This window comes from Rhinopithecus bieti, unplaced genomic scaffold (assembly GCF_001698545.2).
Source record: "Rhinopithecus bieti isolate Rb0 unplaced genomic scaffold, ASM169854v2 scaffold_36315, whole genome shotgun sequence".
NCBI classification, from domain to species: Eukaryota; Metazoa; Chordata; class Mammalia; order Primates; family Cercopithecidae; genus Rhinopithecus; species Rhinopithecus bieti.
The window spans coordinates 710,407-731,261 of NW_016815814.1; the positions used below are offsets into that span (position 1 = coordinate 710,407).

Consider the following 20,855-nt stretch of genomic DNA (forward strand, 5'->3'; position numbering starts at 1 on the left):
GGTTCAGTTCCAGACCATGAAATAAAGCAAATTATCACGTTAAGGTGAGTCACATACATTTTTTTTGGTTTCTCGGTGCATATAAAAGTTATGTTCCCTTCACAGTAGAGGAAGGGGAGAAAGTTGTGTTTGCACCATTCTGTAGTCTATCAAGGGTGCAATAGCATTATGTCTAAAATTATGAAAGTAGCACTATTTTCTCCAGATATAGGGCAGGATACCTGTCACATGAGGGTCTTCAGGGGAGAAGGGAGATACTCAGAGAGTTAATTCCTAGGTTTTATGGCTTGGTTTAGGGGTGAGAAGTTCTGGTTTCTATGACCTTCCTTAAGGACAAAAAATTCCATTTTCTATAACGTGCTTCTGAGGAGAAATGGGAGAAAGAGAAAGGATGGAGGGAGAAGGTCAGAGGGAGTTTGCTGTTTCTGAGGCTCTACCAGTCTCCTTCAGCTCAGAACACTCAGCATGCCAAAGTGCCATCCATTAGGGTATCGTGGTCTGAGCCCCTACAATACCCAATAATAAAGAGATGGATATTAAGCAAATTATGATGTAGCTATAAGAGAGAATACTCTGAAGGCATTTAAAATTATATTTATGAGGCCAGGCATGGTGGCTCACGCCTGTAATCCCAGCACTTTGGGAGCCTGAGGCTGATGGATCATCTGAGGTCAAGAGTTCAAGACTGTCCTGGCCAACCTGGTGAAACCCTGTACCTACTAAAAATACAAAACTTAGCCGAGTGTGGTGGCACACACCTGTCATCTCAGCTACTTGGGATGCTGAGGTAGGAGAATGGCTCAAACCCAGGAGGCAGAGGTTGCAGTGAGCCAAGATCGTGCAATTGCACTCCAGCTTGGGCAACAGAGTGAGGCTCTGTCTCAAAAAAAATTATGTATTTATGAAGAACCTTTAATAACTTAAAGAAATATGATACAATATAACATTAAGTGAAGAAAAGAAGACACAAAATTTTATGCATAATAATTTTAATTATGTGCATAAGAAATAGGCTTGGCAGGGTGTGGTGGCTCATGCCTATAATCCCAACACTTTGGGAAGCTGAGGTGGAAGGATTGCTTGAGGCTAAGGAATTTGAGACCAGCCTGGGTGATATAGTGAGAACCTATCTCTACAAAAAATAAAAGCAAAAATAAAAAAAGAAATAGCCTTAGAAGGAGATACACCAAATATTAACAAATTTTATCTATTAGGAATGGGAATGGGGTGAATTTTTTTTTTTTGAGACTGAGTCTCGCTCTGTCACCCAGGCTTGAGTGCTATCTTGGCTCACTGCAACCTCTGCCTCCCAGGTTCAAGCAATTCTCCTGCCTCAGCCTCCCTAGTAGCTGGGACTACAGGCACACGTCACCACGCCCAACTAATCTTTGTATTTTTAGTAGAGACCGGATTTCACCATGTTGGCCAGAATGGTCTTGATCTCTTGGCCTCGTGATCTGCCCACCTTGGCCTTCCAATGTGCTGGGATTATAGGCGTGCGCCACTGTGCCCAGCCAGAGGTGATTTTAATTTATACTTTATTTTAAATTGTCTACAAAAGACGTATGTACCTTTATAACCAGAAAACTATTTTTAAAAAATTGAAGACAATATGTATTTATTCAAATACAATATAACATTTAAAAATTCAAATTCTCAAGAGGTTGAAAACCTAAATCATTTTATACTGTCTAGTAGACATTGCCAAGGTTTTCACAAGTCTCCGCCATTCACTAGGCATGAGACTTCGAACTAGATAACTAATTAGCAATTCTGGGCCTCCCAGAATTTCAAAGACGTCTTCATTTCCCGTAGGTCTGTGAACCACATCTGTTTAGTTTAGTTTTTAATTACTTTTAAGCTGAAATTCCTTTATTCACTTGTTTCTGAATCTACTATTCTGAAACTCAAGAAGTTTTTAACATGAATATATTTCTTATTCACATTTCAAAATGACTTTGAAGAAGCAAATATGATTTTCTAATGAACTTTGTTTAGTTTTTTTAAAACTTCCTTTTATTGTGGCAAAATATAGATCACATAAAGTTTGCCATTTTAACTATTTAAAAAAAATTTTTTTTTTGAGATGGAGTCTCGCTCTGTCACCCAGGCTGGAGTGCAGTGGCGCAATCTCGGCTCACTGCAAGCTCTGCCTCCCGGGTTCACACCATTCTCCTGCCTCAGCCTCCCAAGCAGCTGGGACTACAGGTGCCCGCCACCACGCCCGGCTAATTTTTTGTATTTTTAGTAGAGACGGGGTTTCACCGTGTTAGCCAGGATGGTCTCAATCTCCTGACCTCGTGATCCGCCCTCCTCAGCCTCCCAAAGTGCTGGGATTCTTTTTAACCATTTTTAAGCATACAGATCAGTGGCACTAGATACGTTCACGTTGCTGTGAATCATCATCTATCCCCACAGCTCTCCTGTTAAACAACAACTCTGCATTCCCGCCTCCCCGCAGCCCCTGGAAACTGTTATTCTGCTTTCGGCCCCTATGACTGACTTTTCCAGGTGTCTTACTTTTGCTCAGCTTTAGGCTCTAAACAAATCTTTTCTCTATCTTGGTTGAGAAGCCTGCCAGTGTGAAAGAGACAGCTTTTAAAAGTCTGAATGGTTTTCAAACACTGCATGTTCTCACTCACAGGTGGGAATTGAACAGTGAGAACACTTGGACACAGGGCAGGGAACATCACACACCGGGGCCTGTCGTGGGGTGGGGAGTGGGGAGGGACAGCATTAGGAGATATACCTAATGTAAATGATGAGTTAATGGGTGCAGCAAACCAACATGGCACATGTATACGTATGTAACAAATCTGCACGTTGTGCACATGTACCCTAGAACTTAAAATATAAAAAAAAATTCTGAATGGTTTTAACATTGAGATGGCATTTACGTACAATAAAAATGCACACAGATACTTTTAAAGTAAACAAAAATTTAATCTATATTTATATAAATAAATATGTGATAGAGTATTGTCAACATGACTATAAGGTCATGAGACTCACATGCCACTTTATTTTGAAGTCATATCATATACGGAAGTGAAATAACAGAACATAAAACTATACGCTGCGATTCTACTATGTAAAAAGAGTATAGGGCAGGACTGGAAAGGATGATGGAAGAAAATAAAAACAGTTTGGGCCGAGTGCGGTGGCTCACGCCTGTAATCCCAGCACTTTGGGAGGCCAAGGCAGGTGGATCACGAGGACAGGAGATCAAGACCGTCCTGGCCAACACGGCGAAACCCTGTCTCTGCTAAAAAAAAAAAGAAAATTAGCCGGGCGTGGTGGTGCATGCCTGTAGTCCCAGCTACTCAGGAGGCTGAGGCAGGAGCATCGCTTGAACCTGGGAGGTAGAGGTTGCAGTGAGCCGAGATGGTGCCACTGCACTTGAGCGTGAGTGACAGAGCGAGACTCCATCTCCAAAAAAAACATAAACAAACAAACAAACAAAAAACAGTTTATGTTAGAGTACAATTTTTGAAATGAGATTTTAAAAAAAGTATCAATAGTTACTGAGTTGGAGAATCAATTATTTTTTATTGTAAGAGGATGACAGAGAATAGGTATTGAAGTCACAGGTTAATAATTTAGAGGAGAAAGGGCTGATAATGTCTTATATTTCAATGTTTCCAGAAAATCAGCCTGCAGGAAAACTTTTCCCAAGCTTACCCAATTTGAATCTTGAAAGTGTTTCTTTTTCCTCCCTGAATATAAACACAGAAATCGTTGAGTGCTTCTGTAAAAAGACAGAGGCATAAAATGACTGTTGTATTTCTACACATTAGGTATGTGTTCCTTCACTAGCTTGCCCAGGAACAAAAGCAAATATCATGGTTTGCTCTTATCAATTCATAATTCTTTATTTCCGTCACAGCGTGTTCCCATTGATTACACACAGGAATAAAAATAGAAAACTCTGAGCTAGTGCCTTTGCCAGTTGCGCAGATGACTTTCTGAACAAGGAAGTTTTATATGGGTGGATGGGCATAGGAACTTGCCTTGAAATGTTAAAAAAAAAAGGCAGGAAAAAACCCAGCAGAATCTATCTTTCATTGTAGGGGAGCCCAGGTTGTCCTGCTTATCTGAAATTAAGCCCAAATCCTAAAAATTCTGAATACCTGCTGTCAGCCTCCTGCAAACGGGCCAGGTTGCCTAAGGAATGTCGCGAGAGAGCTGGCAGAGGCAGAGGACAGGACAGGCACCAGCAAACACTACTTCACCATGCAGCTATTTTCATGTCCTCCCAGCCCACTGAAGTGCTGATAATGGCTTGGGTCAATTCAACAAACACATTTTGGACACCTCCTTTGCACCAGACACAGTGTTCGCCGAGGCACACAGGGCGGCCGCAGGTAAGAAGCACAGTGGGCAGCCAGCTGGGGGAATGTGTGACGGGACCCACTCTCCCTAGCCCTTCACCCCAAAGCCTCGTGCAGGGTAAGGAACATCAAGGTGGGACGGATTCAGTCCAGCCTCATATCTCCCCAGGTGCCTTAGTCTGCAGGGGGGGCAGAATCCCAGGGGGACCCTCCCAGCCCACAGTCCTGTTTGGCACTGGGCCAGGGCCATTGAGCAGGAGAAGGAGTTGGTGCAGAAGTCAGCTCCGACTGAGAGCAGCTGCAGGTCAGCACTTTTCTCCTTCACGTTGTGTGTGTGTGTGTCTTTGAAAAAACTGTTTCTTTTCTTTTTTTTTTTTTTTTTTATACTTTAAGTTCTGGGGTACACGTGCAGAACATGCAGGTTTGTTAAATAGGTATACACGTGCCATGGTGGTTTGCTGTGCCTACCAACCCGTCATCTACATTGGGTATTTATCCTAATGCTATCCCTCCCCTAGCCCTCCCAACCCCCAACTCCAGTGTGTGATGTTCCCCTCCCTGTGTCCTTGTGTTCTCATTGTTCAGCTCCCACTTAGAGTGAGAACATGTGGTGTTTGGGTTTTCCTGTTCTTTGTGATAGTTTTTGCTGAGAATGGATGGTTTCCAGTTTCCTCCATGTCCCTGCAAAGGACCATGGAACTCATCCTTTTTTTACGACCTGCAAGTATCCATGGTTATCATGGTTCCCACATTTTCTTTATCCAGTCTGTCATTGATAGGCCATTTGGGTTGGTTTCCAGTCTTTGCCCTATTGTGAACAGTGGCCGCAATAAACGTACGTGTACATGTGTTTGTGTAGTAGGATCATTTATAATCCCTTTGGGTATAGCCCCAGGAATGGGATTTGCTGGGTCAAAATGGTATTTCTGTTCTAACCTTGAGGAATTGCCACACTTGTTCACAATGGTTTGAACTAATTTACACTCCCACCAACAGGTAAAAGCATTCCTATTTCCCCCACATCCTCTCCAACATCCCGTTGTTTTCGACTTTTAAATGATCGGCCCATTCTAACTGGCATGAGATGGTATTTCTCATTTGTGGTTTTGATTTGCATTTCTCTAATGACCAGTGGATGAATTTTTTTTTCATATGTTGTGTATACTAATTGATTATATAGAGAAAAAATTATACTGACTTCCATAAAGCCACCACTAGCATCTTAAAATCTTAGTGTGTTCCCTGAATTGTTTCAGGTTTTTTAAAAAAGAAACAAAGTGATAACACTGTTGAAACCGATTACGAACCTCTCCCCAAACCCATTTCCTTCCCTCTCTCCCCATGCCTAGTCAATATTCTGAATATCTTCTTTGGCATTTGCTAGCATGTTTTTATGCTATATTCTACATATGTAGGTATCTGCAAAAATGTTGTTTGGTTTTGCTGCTTTTAAAAGGTATAATTTATATAAACAAAATTATACTATCATGGATTTGTTAAATACACAATATTGTTTAAAATACATAATAGGCCGGGCGCGGTGGCTCAAGCCTGTAATCCCAGCACTTTGGGAGGCCGAGGCGGGCAGATCATGATGTCAGGAGATCGAGACCATCCTAACACAGTGAAACCCTGTCTCTACTAAAACTTCAAAAAACTAGCCGGGCGAGGTGGTGGGCGCCTGTAGTCCCAGGTACTCGGGAGGCTGAGGCAGGAGAATGGTGTAAACCCGGGAGGCGGAGCTTGCAGTGAGCTGAGATCCAGCCATTGCACTCCAGCCTGGGCGACAGAGTGAGACTCCGTCTCAAAAAAAAAAAAAAAAAAAAATACATAATAGGCTGGCTGTGGTGGCTCACGCCTGTAATCCCAGCACTTTGCGGGGCCAAGGCAGGCAAATCATTTGAGGTCAGAGTTCAAGACCAGCCTGTCCAACATGACAAAGCCCCATCTCTACTAAAAATACAAAAATTAGTCTGGCGTGGTGGCACACACCTACAAACCCAGCTACTCAGGAGGCTGAGATAGGAGAATCACTTGAACTCAGCAGGCAGAGGTTACAGTGAGCCGAGATTGCACCACTGTACTCCAGCCTGGGTGACAAAGCGAGACTCTGTCTCAAAAAATAGATAAATAAATAAATAAAATACATAATAAAGTACATAATAACCTTTTGTTCACTCAGTAGTGTTTTATATTCAACCACATTGATTCATGCAACTGTAGCTCATGAATATCCCACAATTTATCTCCAATCTATAAATAATGGGTTGCTTCCAATTATGTTTGTTTGTTTGTTTGCTATAAAAACAATGTTTTAAGATCATTTCCCACATGTCTTCTGGAACCCATCCTCAGGAGTTTCTCTAGGATGTAAACATGTGAGAATTGAATCAATGAGTCTAAGGTTTGTGCACTTTTAATAAAATATCATACTGTTTTGCAAATTAGTAGTACAGTTTATACTGTCAGTTGCAGTGAATGAGAGTTCTAGTTGCTCCACATCTCATCAGCACTTGTTGGTTTCTGACTCTTTAGCAGTGATAGTATGCCTTACCAAGGATTGGTGTTGGATTTCTCTGACTATGAATGAAGTCAAGCATCTTTTTTGTATACTTATTGACAATTCATATGTGTGTATATATATATATATATTTTTGAGATGGAGTCTCACTATATCGCCCCAGCTGGAGTGCAGTGGCGCAGTCTCAGCTCACTGCAAACTTTGCCTCCCAAGTTCAAGCAGTTCTCCTGTTTCAGCCCCCCGAGTAGCTGAAATTACAGGCATGCACCACTACACCCGGTTAATTTTTGGATTTTTAGTAGCGACAGGGTTTCACCATGTTGGCCAGGGTAGTCTAGAACTCCTGACCTCAGGTGATCCACTGGCCTTGGCCTCCCAAAGTGTTGGGATTGTGGGCGTGAGCCACCATGCCCAATTCATATTTTTTATTCTGTAAAATGTCTTGACAGATCTTTTTTGCATTGCTTTTTCTCTTGTATTGTTTCTTATTGATTCATAGGAGTCCTTTACATATTCAGGATGCTAAACTTTTCTGTTACTTGAGTTGCAGATATTTTTATTGAGTTTTAGTCTGTAATTTTACACATCTTATCGTACTTTTATAAACAAAAGTTATTGATTTTAATGTAGTCTCAAATTTATCATTTTTTAAAGGTTTGTGCTTTTTGTGTTTTATTTAAGGAATCCTCCACCCCAAAGTTATAAAACTATTCTACTCATTCTATTCTCTGAATATTTAAAACATTTGGCTTTCACATTTAGGTCCATTCTGAATTGATTATTGATTGTACTCTCTTTTTTTCTTCCTCTCTTTTTTTTTTTTTTTTTTTTTTTGAGACAGAGTCTCACTCTTTCACCCATGCTGGAGTGGAGTGGTATGATCTTGGCTCACTGCAGCCTTGACCTCCTGAGCTCAAGTGATCCTCCCACCTCAGCTTCCTGAGTAGTTGAGCCTACTGGTGTGCACCACCATGACTGGCTAAATGTTGTATTTTTAGCAGAGACAGGAGTCTCACTATGTTGCCCAGGCTGGTCTCGAACTCCTGAGCTCAAGCATTCTGCCCTGTTTCAACCTCCCAGAGTGCTGGGATTACAGGTGTGAGCCACCACGCCTGACCCTGAATTGATGTTTATGATTGATGTACGGTAAGGGTCCACTTTCATTTTTTCCATAGATAACCAAATTTTCCAGTACTATTTGCTCTTTTCCCCATGTATACGTCATCTATCAGGTCTCCATTTATCCATAGGTCAATTTCTAGTCTCTCTATTCTGCCAACTGTCTATCCCTATGCCCACGCCACATTGTCTTAGTTACTATAGCTTTATAATTAGGGTGACCTTGCTTCAAGTTTACTGTGGGCCAGTCACCATCTATTTTAGCACTTGTCTCCTTTGTCTTTTTTCTTTTTTCCTTTTCTTTTTTTTTTTTTTTTTTTTTTTGAGATGGAGTCTCGCTCTGTCACCAGGCTGGAGTGCAGTGGTGCAATCTTGGCTCACTGCAACCTCCACTTCCCGGGTTCAAGCAATTCTCCTGCCTCAGCCTCCCAAGTAGCTGGGACTAGAGGTGCGTGCCACTACACCCAGCTAATTTTTGTATTTTTTGTAGAGACGGCGTTTCACCATGTTGGCCAGGATGGTCTCCATCTCTTGACCTCTAATGATCCACCTGCTTCGACTTCTCAAAATGCTGAGATTACAGGCGTGAGCCACCGTGCCCGGCAATTTGTCCTTTTTTAGCCACATATTCATAGTTGCATTATAATATGCATTCATAGTTGCATTATAATATGCTGGAATGAGTTTGGTAAACTTTCACTTTGTGCTTCAGTTCCTACCCTGTCTCTAGTGTATAAGACACGTGTGCAGCAAACACAGTTCTCATTGTGACACAAGGTTAAAACTGGAATATCACTAGTAATGATCAGTACTTTTCCCCCCAACTCTTCCCAGAGGCAAGATAACTATTAAGTCTCTTTTGAGGGCAGCCTGCTGGGCACTTATCAGTAAAATAAGGCAAGGAAGGTGAACTCTTTACAATCTTGAGTAGTGGTGGGAGAAGTGTTAGATGTGGCTGTCCCTGATGACTATTTGATATACGAGACAGTAGGACCAGGCCAGCCAGGCAACAGAGTCAGTGGGAAACATGAGAAATTCTAGATTAGATGATACAAACTATGTGCAGGAGATAAAGACTGAACAGTCCTGCAATAAAGAATATAGAAGGTACATGGACACTCTTGTTACAGTGGTTTTGGTATTTATTGTATGGTACAAATCTATGATTTTTTTTTTTGTTTTTTTTTTTTTTTGAGATGGAGTCTTACTTTGTCGCCCAGGCTAGAGTACAGTGGCGTGATCTCAGCTCATTGCAACCTCTGCCTCCTGGGTTCAAGTAATTCTCCTCCCTCAGCCTCCCAAGTAGTTGGGACTACAGGTGTGTACCACCATGCCTGGCTAATTTTTTGTATTTTTAGTAGAGACAAGGATTTATCATGTTGGCCAGGCTGGTCTCAAATTCCTAACCTCCAGTGATCTGCCCACCTCAGCCTCCCAAAGTGATGGGATTACAGGCTTGAGCCACCTCGCCCGGCCCTATGATTCTTTATACACAAAAATTTGTTTGGTTACACCCTTATACTGGTAATAAATTGTTTGACAAAAATGGGCTCAAAGGGCCAGGCGTGGTGACTCACACTGTAATCCCAGCACTTTGGGAGGCCGAGACGGGTGGATCACGAGGTCAGGAGGTCAAGACCATTCTGGCTAACACGGTGAAACCCTGTCTCTACTAAAAATGAAAAAAAAAAAAAAAAAAAAATTAGCCGGACATGGTGGCGGGCGCCTGTAGTCCCAGCTACTGGGGAGGCTGAGGCAGGAGAATGGCCTGAACCCGGGAGATGGAGCTTGCAGTGAGCCGAGATTGTGCCACTGCCCTCCAGCCTGGGCGACGGAGCGAGACTCCGTATTAAAAAAAAAGAAAGAAAGAAAGAAAGAAAGAAAAAAAGGCTCAAAAGGAATGGAAATAAAGTATATGTTTAAATAAATAATTTTAATTTCTCAAGAAAATACATGATGACTATATAACATTTGTGTGTCAATGTTTAGCATCTTGTGGGACATGTGGTAATATTACCAACCACGTGAATACCAGAAGACAGGCCTGCTCAGAAGCCAAAGTGTCTCATTCCACAGACAGAATTTATATACAGCATAAGACGGCTGTGCCTGGAGACAATGAATTTCCACATGCAGAAGGTGAGTTTTACGTATCACTTAGTGAAACTTAACTTCATCAAGATCAAATGACGGTTCTAAATTATTATTTATCATTATACACATATATGTATGTATCTATACATACATATAATGAGAAAGACATATATGTGTATATTTACCTATATATAAATGTAGAGAGAAATATCTGGAAGACTGTATCTCAAGAGCGATTGTCTCTAGGAAAGGGACAATTCATACTTTTTTTTTTTTTTAATTTTTTGTAGAGACAGGGTCTCACAATGTTGCCCCAGGCTGGTCTTAACTCCTGGTCTCAAGCAATCTTCCCACCTCAGCCTCCTAAAGTGCTGGGATTATAGGCATGAGCCACCATGCCATATATTGTACTTCTTTGTCTTCATTTAGCTTGTCCATATTCTCTTACTCATTCCTTATACTTCTGTAATAACAAATAAAAATAGAAAAAAATTTCACTTGGAGGGGGAAATGACTGAATTCATAATCTTTAGTAAACAACCTAGAGTTTATAAAACAGATAAGCATGAACTTATAAACCGGTCCGCGCATTGTACTGAAGGCCCCAGTTAAAGGCTACCTGGCTTCACACTCTTTGCCTTGTAATTTTGCTGTCCCTTCCTCCTGTTACTGAACATTCCTCTGGGAACATACTCAGGCCAATGGAATGTTATCAGACATGAGACGAGCAGGGACTTGAAAAGCACCTGTGCATTTCTGCATGCTCACCAGTGCATCTCTGCCCCAGCATGATGGCTTGTCCCAGCTAGCCCACTGGAGGAAGGCAAAGACAGAAAAGCAGAGACCATCCTAGTCCCACAAGTTCCAGTCAGTCCCCAATACATGAGACAGCCCAGCCGAGATCAACTGCTGATTCCAGGTGCAGCAGCAAGTCCCATCTTGATAGGAAGAATGGCTCAGCTGCCATGGCCTTGGGAGCAATGAGAATGAGTCTTCAGTCACTTTGTTATCCACGTTGTTGGGTCAACAGAAAACTGATAATAAAGAATAGATAATATGCCGTGTGGAGAGGAGAAGAAAAGTACAAAAGAGACAAAAAGAGAGAGAGAAGAACTGACATAAATGTTGCCACAGCATCCCCCTACATCACATCACCGGATATCCTGCCCAGTTCTCCATGGATAGGCCAGAGTATTTTGTACATTAGACTAAATCAATCTATAACACCTTTATGGGACTTTTCTTTTTTCCTTTTTTTTTCAGGTCAGCTGGGTAATGTGCTGAGGTCATAACAAGGTTTGAGTGTGGCACATCTCACACATGTGTGTGAATACCCAATCATTATGCCCATGAACTACAAAAGGATCTCTTTTTTTTTTATCAATAGCTTTGTCGAGACATTCACATACCGGTTTACCTGTGTGAAGTGTACAATTCAACAGTTTTTTGTATATTCACAGAGTTGTGCAACCATCACCACAATCAATTTTGGAACGCTTGTATCACCTCAAAAAAAAATCCTGTACCCATTAGCAGTCTCTCTCATTTCCCTCCCACCCTCTCTGCCTCCTCAGCTCTAGGCAACCACTAACCTACTTTCTATCTCTATAGACTTGCTTATTTATTTTATTTTATTTTATTTTATTTTTTTTATTTTATTTTATTTTGAGATGGAGTCTCACTCTATTGCCCAGGCTGAAGTACAGTGGTGTGATCTCAGCTCACTGCAACCTCCACCTCCCAGGTTCAAGTGGTTCTCACACCTCAGCCTCCTGAGTAGCTGGAACTACAGGTGTTCACCACCATGCTTAGCTAATTTTTGTATTTTTAGTAGAGACAGGATTTCGCTATGTTGGCCAAGCTGGTCTCGAACTCCTGGCCTCAGGTGATCCTCCCACCTCGGCCTCCCAAAATGCTGGGATTATAGGCATGAGCCACCACACCCAGCCTGATGTTTTATATTTTATATGGCTCTTTGTTACTGGCGTCTTTTACTTAGCATAATGTAAATCTTTAGCATAATGCTTTAAAGATTCATCCATGTTGTAGCATGTATCAGTACTTAATTCTTTTTTATTGTGGAATAATATTGCATTGTATGAATAATCTATATTTTGTTTATCCATTCATCAGTTACTGTACATTTTGGTTGTTTCCACTTTTCAGCTACTGTGAATAATGCTGCTATGAACATTTGTGTATATGTTTTCTTTGCAGACATATGTTTTTATTCCTCTTGGGTATATCACTATGACTGGAATTCCTGTGTCATTTGGTGATACTGTTTAACCTTTTGAGAAACTGGCAAACTGTTTTCCACCAGTTGCACATTTTACATTTCTACCAGCATTGTATGAGAGTTCCAGTTTCTCCACATCTTTGTCAACACTTGTTATTGTCTGTTTTTTCAATTACAACTACCCTAATGGCTGTAAAGTAGTATCTCAGTGTGGCTTTGGTATGCATTTCCCTAATAATCAATGATGTTTAGCATCTTTTCATGTGTTTATTGGCCATGTGTGTACCTTCTTTGCAGAAATACCTATTCAGCCCATGCTGGAGTGCAGTGTTGTAATCTTGTCTCACTGCAACCTCTGCCTCCCAGGGTCAAGTGATTCTCCTGCCTCATCCTTCTGAGTACCTGGGATTACAGGTGCATACCACAACACTCAGCTGATTTTTGTATTTTTAGTAGACATGGGGTTTTGCCATGTTGGCCAGGCTGGTCTCGAACTCCTGAACTCAAGTGATCTGTCTGCCTCAGCCTCCCAAAGTGCTGGGATTACAGGCATGAGCCATTGCACCTGGCCAGCATAGCATTACTTTAGAGGTGCAGTCACAGAAACCCATCCAAGAAGCCTACCTGGGTTCAAGGGGAAAGGACACAGATGCCATCTCTTTATTGAGGTGGGGGGGGTAGGGTTTTTGGAAGAGCACATAGGATTGAACATATTATTGCAACCAATTTTGAAAAATACAGTCTGCCACAGGAAGTTTAATGTGACTTGTTGAATTAATGACAATTGTATACCATCAATAGTAATACTTATTGACACCTACTCTATGCAAGAATCTAACTGATAGTGCTGTTGTGAAGATTAACTGATTGATACCATTGATGTGAGGCACCTAGAATAGTGACTAGCACATAGTAAGTGCACATAGTAAGTAAATGTTAGGTGTACTCTACAGTTAAGAAAAATTAGAAAGCTGTAACTATAGTGTTAGCTTATTACCCTTCCCACCATTCAATTTTCAGTTGTTCATTCTGCTATTCATTAAAACACACACACACACACACGCACACACGCACACACACACACAAGCTTTCTTGGTTTATGTCCTTATTTTGGTGGAAAAGCTTTCACCATCTGAAAGCTTCTTGAGAAAAGGTACACGGGAGATAAATATTTTGAAATTGTACGTGTCTGAAATACATTTACCCCCACGCTTTACATTTGGATGGGTATGAGAATCTATGTTGGAAGTTATTTTCCCTCAGATTCTAAATACATTATTCCATTGTCTTTCAGTTTCATGTGTTGCTACTGAGAAATCAGATGCCATTCTGATTCTGGATCCTTTATGTGAAACTTCATTTCCTCCTGGGTACTTGTAAGATCTTCTCTATGTCCACAGTCTTCTGAAGTTTTATCACAATGTGCCTTGCTGTGGTTCTGGTTTTGTCCATTGCACTGTGCTCAGTGAGAACTTTCAATGTGGAAATTCATGCTCTTTAGTTCTCAAAATATGTAATTGAATTATTTAATTCATTTCTTCTCCTGTTTCCCAGATGTCCAGGGCTGGCTTTCTGATCTTACCCTTTCTTATTTCTTTCCCTTCTCTTTGCCTTTTGCCTATGCATTCTAGGATATTTTCTAACTTTATCTTGTTAACATTCTACTGAGTTTTTCATTTTGCTGTTGGATTTTAATTTAAAAGAACTCCATTTGGTTCTCTGAGTGTTCATTTTTTAGAGTACTTTTTTTTTTTTTTATTGACACAGGGTCTTTCTATGTCACCCAGGCTAGAGTGCAGTGGCTGTTCACAGGCATGATAATAGCACACTACAGCCTCAACCTGGGCTCAAGCAATTCTCCCACCTCAGCCTGTGGAGAATACAGGGACTCAGTCTTATGTCACCATGCCCAGCATTTCTGTTTTATCTGATCTTTCTCAAAGCAGCCCAATAGTAGATTTCTCAAAGTTTTCTTCTCCCCATAGTCTTTTTCTTCCTCATTTCGTTTTCCTTGTTAGTGTGTTTTGGATTCTATCTTTATTGTCAGATCCTTCCCTTATATTGTGATGACCTTTGGTTCTCTGCTCTTATTTAAGTGTGTCATATTTAGCAAAAAAAAAAAGGAATGAAAGAAAAGAAAGAAAAACCAGGACATCTGGTTAAATTTGAATTTTAGATAAACAACAAACAATTTTTAGTATAGGTGTGTCTCATTCAGTATTTAGGACATACTTATAGTACATGAGTATTTTGTATTTTAGTAAAACATCACTTGGGGTGTTTAACTGAAAATCAAATTTAACTAAGGTCCTGTATTTATCTCGCAACCTAAGAGTGAGATCTGCAAAGCTGCCTGGAGCCACTGAGTGCGTGTGTAATTGGGTGGGGCTTTGACAAGAAGGATGAGTTGGCCAACAGTTCCTCCGTTTAATTGCATAAATGATTACATTTTTTTCAGGTTTTCCTCTAGCATTCCCCAGAGAAGAATTATTCCAAACTCCCCATCCTAGTGAGTTTGATCCTGGCTGCCAGCCGTTCTAGGGCCAAGTGGGAGAATCCAAGCACGCTCAGTACACATCTCTTAAGTTTCATGTGGCTCTTCAACTCAGTACAGTAGCCTAGTCTTGTGTTCATCTCTTTGGCCTTGATGAAAGATGGCTGCAATTCTTTGCACCTCCACCCTCCCACTCAGGGATGGAGCCTAATCCCCTTCCCCTCGAATCTAGGCTGGCCCTGTGACAGGCATGACTTATTGAATGCACAGAAATAACGTTCAACAGCTTCAGCCTGCATAATAGAAGTCTTGTATTCTGCCTGGATGTCTTGGAGTTCCTTTCTGGAAACCCTGGCTCCCATGAAGGAAATCTGACCCTGGAGGCCTGCCATGTGAAGAGGCATGTGTAGATGCTCTAGTTGACATTGCCAGTCGAGACCACCTTCCGCTTTCCTGTCATGGTACCCAATAGTGAGTTCTCCAGACTGGCCATCTGCAGCTGGATAACACCAAGTGACCTTTCTTCGGTGGCCAGGTGGACAGAAGAATTGCTCAGTTCCAAATTCAGCCAGAAAATCATGAGATATAATGGTTCATTGTTTTAAGTATCTTCAAGTGTTGGGGTGGTTTTTAGGCAACCTTGACAACCGAACACCCGACTCCAGAGAGCCCTGCATGATTCTTCAAACAACATGCTTCCAATCATCTGCTTTGGCGGAAGAGGAGCAGTGGCCACTGTGCAGTGTTGGGGAGGCTGACTGCTTCTTGTACAGACTTACAAGAAATCGTCCTGGGTTTAGTCTCACCTATACACCCACTTTCAGACGTATCCAGTGCAAAAAACTCTCTTATCCCAAGAAATTCTACTGTCATGTTGCTTCTTGGTTTTCCCTACTTCTGGTTTGAAAGTCGGCTTTCTCAGATCTGCTAAGTCAGTTATTACCTGTCCATGTGCTTTCCAGGTTCCAAACTCTTATTATTTTTTCTCTCTTCTTCCCTTATCCTTGTGAGATTTAAAAAATTTTTGAGATCTACCTTACTCTGTCACCCAGGCTGGAGTGCAGTGGCAAGATCATAACTCACTGTAATCATAGCTCACTGCATTGTTTTTTCTAGTGCTGGGGTCTCATCATCTTGCACAGGGTGGTCTTAAACTCCTGGGCTCAAGCAATCCTCCTGCCTCAGCCTCCCAAAGTGCTGGGATTACAGGAATGAGCCACTGTGCCTTGTTACTCTTTTTCATTTAATAATAGTTTCTTGCATTGCATTTCTTCCTCAGTTTGATTTTCTTCATTCTGAAATACAAATTTTAGTAGCTCCTTTAGGAAAGGTCTATGAGTTTAAAGTTTCTCAGCATCTTTTTTTTTTTTTTTTGTCTGAAGCTTCCTTTATTTCATCTTATGCTTCAAGTATGCTTAGCTGGGTACAGAATTCTAGTTTTATTTTTATATTTTCCTACCCACTTTGAAGATATGAATCCTTTGTTTCTGGCCTATATTGTTGTCATGAGAAGGCTTCTGTCTGTCTAATTACTGTTTCCTTGTGAGTAATCTATATTTCCTCTCTTTGAGTTCTTAAGTCTGTCTGTATGTCTTTGTCAGTAAATATAGCTATATGTGGATTTGCTTTTCTTTATGCTTTTAGGACTTATACTTCTGGAATCTGAAGAGTTATATCTTTTTTTGGTCCTGGACATTCTCAGTCATTGTCATTTGCCCCCTCCCTTCTATTATCTGTCTTATGTCTCCCTTCTATTTTAAGTATGTTTCTATCTTCCATATCTCAACTTTTCACTCATGTTTTTTTTTTCTCTCTCTCTCTCCCTTCTGGCAAATAGCCTCAGATTTATCTTCTAGTTAATTGGTTCTTTCTCTTTCATTGTGTCTTATCTGCTATTTAACCATTTGCTTTAAATTTCGGTGATTATGTCTTTCATTTCTAAAATTTCCCTTTGGTAGTTCTCTAGATTTACCTGCTGTTTCTTCACACACTCTTTTTCCTAATCATAGGGTTTTGATTTCTCATTTCATTTGTAATTATTTTAAACAATATTTATTTTACATCACCTTTTAGAATGTTAGTCTAATATTTCAGGATTTTAAGGCTCCAATGCTCTTGTTTTGTTCTCTTAACTGAGTTCATGGGTGATTTTTTTTTCTTGTGTTTTATGCTGTTTTTCTATGAACTCTCTTTTACACTGATTTGTTTTAGTCCATGAGACCTTCATGTGACCTTGGTTGAAGGAGTATCCAGAGTGATTTTACGTTTGCTCCTGTAAGTGCCTCTAGGGTTTACCATTGGCCCAGAATCAATTTTTATGTTAACTTCTTAATTTAAGGGTTTCTTGACCACAAGGAGAGTATAAAGCAAAGTCAAAAGCAATGTGAAAAGCAGGTCTGGGTTTTTAATGACTCCGCAGAAATTCTTTTTTCTTACTCTTTTTTCTGCATATATAAATACAGACAAGAAATCCATCCATCCATACATACATACATGCATACATACAGATAGACAAGAAAATATCTATTTTCTTGTCACCTCTCTGGGCTGGTGAGTAGATTTTTTTCTATGTTTCTTTTCACTGAGGGTGCCACTCTTTGAGAGTCCCAGCTTCACACAGGATTATCTGTCTGTAGCAGGCCCAGGACTAGGTGCTTTATTCCTAGGTATGCCTTAAAATCCAAGTTCTTGACTTACGGCATCTTCTCCTGAGCCCCCACTGCCCCCGGCAATTGCAATGGTAGCTGGAATCATTTCCATCTGATTTCAAGACCTGCTTCCTTTCTGTCACCTGCCAACTTACATTTCTTTCTTGCAAGCACGAAAGCTATACAATAAAAATCTCATCATGTTGCCCAGACTGGTCTCGAACTCCTCGCCTCAAGCAATCCTCCTGCCACAGCCTCCCAAAGAGCTAGGATTACAGGTGTGAGCCACCATGCCCTGCTCTATTGCTGATTTTTATACATGATTCTTAACTATTCTGAAAACCAAATACTTGTATTTGACACCTGTACTCCAGCCTGCGCGACAGAGCAAGACTCTGTCTCAAAAAAAAGTAAATAAATAAATAAATAAAAATAAACTTAAATCACATTATAAGAACAGCATTTTACCAAGAAATAATTGTATTGAAAAGGTGCTTTGAAATGAACATTATTTCTATTTTCTGAACTCTCTCTGAGAATCCTGGGTTAAACAAGGTACCTCTAAGAGAAATAATAGCAGTCATTTGTTAAATCTTGGTGAAACTGTTTTGATATCTTTCCTAGAAAGTGAGGGTATGAACAGCCTCAACAGCTGGGGAATAAATTTCTGCAAGAAGCGGTTTCTATTGTTTGCTTTTTATTTATTTATTTATTTATTTATTTATTTATTTATTTATTTGAGACAGAGCCTTGCTCTGTCACCCAGGCTGGAGTGCAGTGGTGCAAATCTCAGCTCACTACAGCCTCTGCCTCCCAGGCTCAAGCAATTCTCCTGCCTCAGTCTCCCAAGCATCTGGGATTACAGGACTGTGCCACCACGGCAAGCTAATTTTTTGTAGTTTTAGTAGAGACGAGTTTTTGCCGTGTTGGCGAGGCTGGTCTCCAAATCCCGGGCTCAAGTGATCCTCCTGTCTTGGCCTTTCAAAGTGCTGGGATTACAGGTGTGTGCCACTGTGCCCTGCCTATGTTTTTTTTGTTTTTGATAGCATTTAAAGAGGATTGTTCAAGTTAAAGTTGATACATTTTTAAGAATAATTTTGAAAATAAAACCTTTGAATATTTTGCTTATATCTCAGAAGTGCAAAGAAATAAGTAATAGTATTAAAGGGAACTTCTTCAAGCCTCATCCACTTATATATTGAACAAGTTACCCTAATGCTTATATCTATAAAAAATTTTAAATAGGCATAGAATTGATAGAATTAGTGCACAAAATTTTAAATCCCCATTCACCTTGTGAACAAATGCATTTCCAGTATGTTTTTATTTTTTGTGTTTATCAAAATTTGTATTATACATATATTGTTCTAATCAATTGTATAAAGTTAGTAAGTAGCATAAATCAATCCAGAAGAAAAATTTTAACACTTAGAGACTTATACTTACAGGAAGTTAAAAGCTTAAATTTAAAGGTATATCCATATTTGATCATAGAGAATTGTAATATAAAATCAATAAAAGATTCCCAGCATAAAATTTTACTTTAGAATAACATATTTGGGGAGGCAAAAATATATGTTCTAGTAGAAAAAGCAATAACGTGAAATTTCTAACTGTTGGAGAGTAAGTATCATGATGGTGAACATAGTTCATCGAATATGTGGTATTTAGTCTCCATTGCATACATAAAAATAGTAATGTAAGTTTTCTTTTATTTATAAGATGCCAAAAATTATATCCTTTGTAATTATTTAGAGTTGTGATGAAATTTCTATATGTCAACTTTAAAATATATGAGAGAGTACAAGGTGTTAAAAATTAATGTAGTGTGCCAGGCACAGTGGCTCACGCTTGTAATCCCAGCACTTTGGGAGGTCGAGGTGGGCGGATCACAAGGTCAGGAGTTCGAGACCAGCCTGGCCAAAACAGTGAAACCCCGTTTCTACTAAAAATACAAAAATTAGCTGGGCGTGGTGGTGGGCACCTGTAATGCCAGCTACTTGGGAGGCTGAGGCAGGAGAATCGCTTGAACCCAGGAGGCGGAGGTTGCAGTGTGCCGAAATTGTGCCACTGCACTCCAGCCTGGACAGCAGAGAGACTCCATCTCAAAAAAAAAAAAAAAAAAAAAAAAAAAAAAAAAAAAAAAAAAAAAAAAATTAATGTAGTGATTGTATCAGCAAAAACATTGGAAAGCCACTGTAATAGTTCACAGTGTATGATATTTCACAGTTGTTTCCAGCTGAAAGGCTGTATATTTCTACTGTGGCCTAAACTCTGCCCTCCTGTTACACCAGCAAGAACTAATGACCAGGTGCAGTGACTCACACCTGTAATCTCAGCACTTTGGGAGACTGAGGCAGGCAGATCACCTGAGGTCAGGAGTACAAGACCAGCCTGCCCAACATGGTGCAACCCCATCTCTACTAAAACTACAAAAATTAGCTGGGCGTGGTGGTGCATGCTTGTAGTCCTAGCTACTCAGGAGGCTTAGGGAGGAGAATAGCTTGAACCCAGGAGGCGGAGGTTGCAGTAAGAGGAAATCAGGCCACTAAACTCTATCCTGGGGGACAGAACGAGACTCCATCAAAAAAAAAACAACTGCTGTATGTTGTATTTGGAAAATATATGCAGAGAAGCACTAAACTCTGAATTTTCTAATGAACTGGGGTCAATACTGTATTCAGTAGTTCAGTAGTTATGACCAAGCATCATGTATATTTTTTTAAATTACATTTTAAGTTCTGGGATACATGTGCAGAACGTGCAGGTTTGTTACACAGGTATACACGTGCCATGGTGGTTTGCTGCGCCCATCAACCCATCATCTACATTAGGTATTTCTCCTAATACTATCCCTCCCCTAGCTCCCTACCCCCCGACAGGCCCCTGTGTGTGATGTTCCCCTCCCTGTGTCCATGTGTTCTCATTGTTCAACTCCCACTTACGAGTGACAACATGTGGTGTTTGGTTTTCTGTTCCTGTGTTAGTTTGCTGAGAATGATGGTTTCCAGCTTCATCCATGTTCCTGCAAATGACATGAATTTATCTTTTTTTTATGACTGCATAGTATTCCATGGTGTAAATGTGCCACATTTTCTTTATCCAGTCTATCATTGATGGGCATTTGGGTTGGTTCCAAGTCTTTGCTATTGTGGACAGTGCTGCAATAAACATATGTGTGCATGTGTCTTTATAGTGGAATGATTTATAATCCTTTGGGTATATACCCAGTAATGGGATTGCTGGGTCAAATGGTATTTCTGTTTCTAGATCCTTGAGGAATCACCACACTGTCTTCCACAATGGTAGAACTAATTTACACTCCCACCAACAGCGTAAAACCGTTGCTCTTTCTCCACATTCTCTCCTGCATCTGTTGTTTCCTGACTTTTTTTTTTTTTTTTTTTTT

At 40.4% G+C, this 20,855-nt stretch overlaps 1 long non-coding RNA gene across 3 annotated transcripts in view; it reads left to right on the top strand.

The window, feature by feature from the left end:
- Positions 1 to 4,000: 4,000 nt before the first annotated feature.
- The window catches only part of LOC108516346 (uncharacterized), a 27,418-nt gene continuing 10,563 nt past the window's right edge, over positions 4,001 to 20,855 (top strand). For all 3 annotated transcript variants that reach the window (XR_001881778.1, XR_001881776.1, XR_001881777.1), the window contains exons 1-2: positions 4,001 to 4,364; positions 9,961 to 10,110. This is a non-coding gene — a long non-coding RNA (uncharacterized LOC108516346). The remainder of the gene's footprint in view (positions 4,365 to 9,960; positions 10,111 to 20,855) is intronic.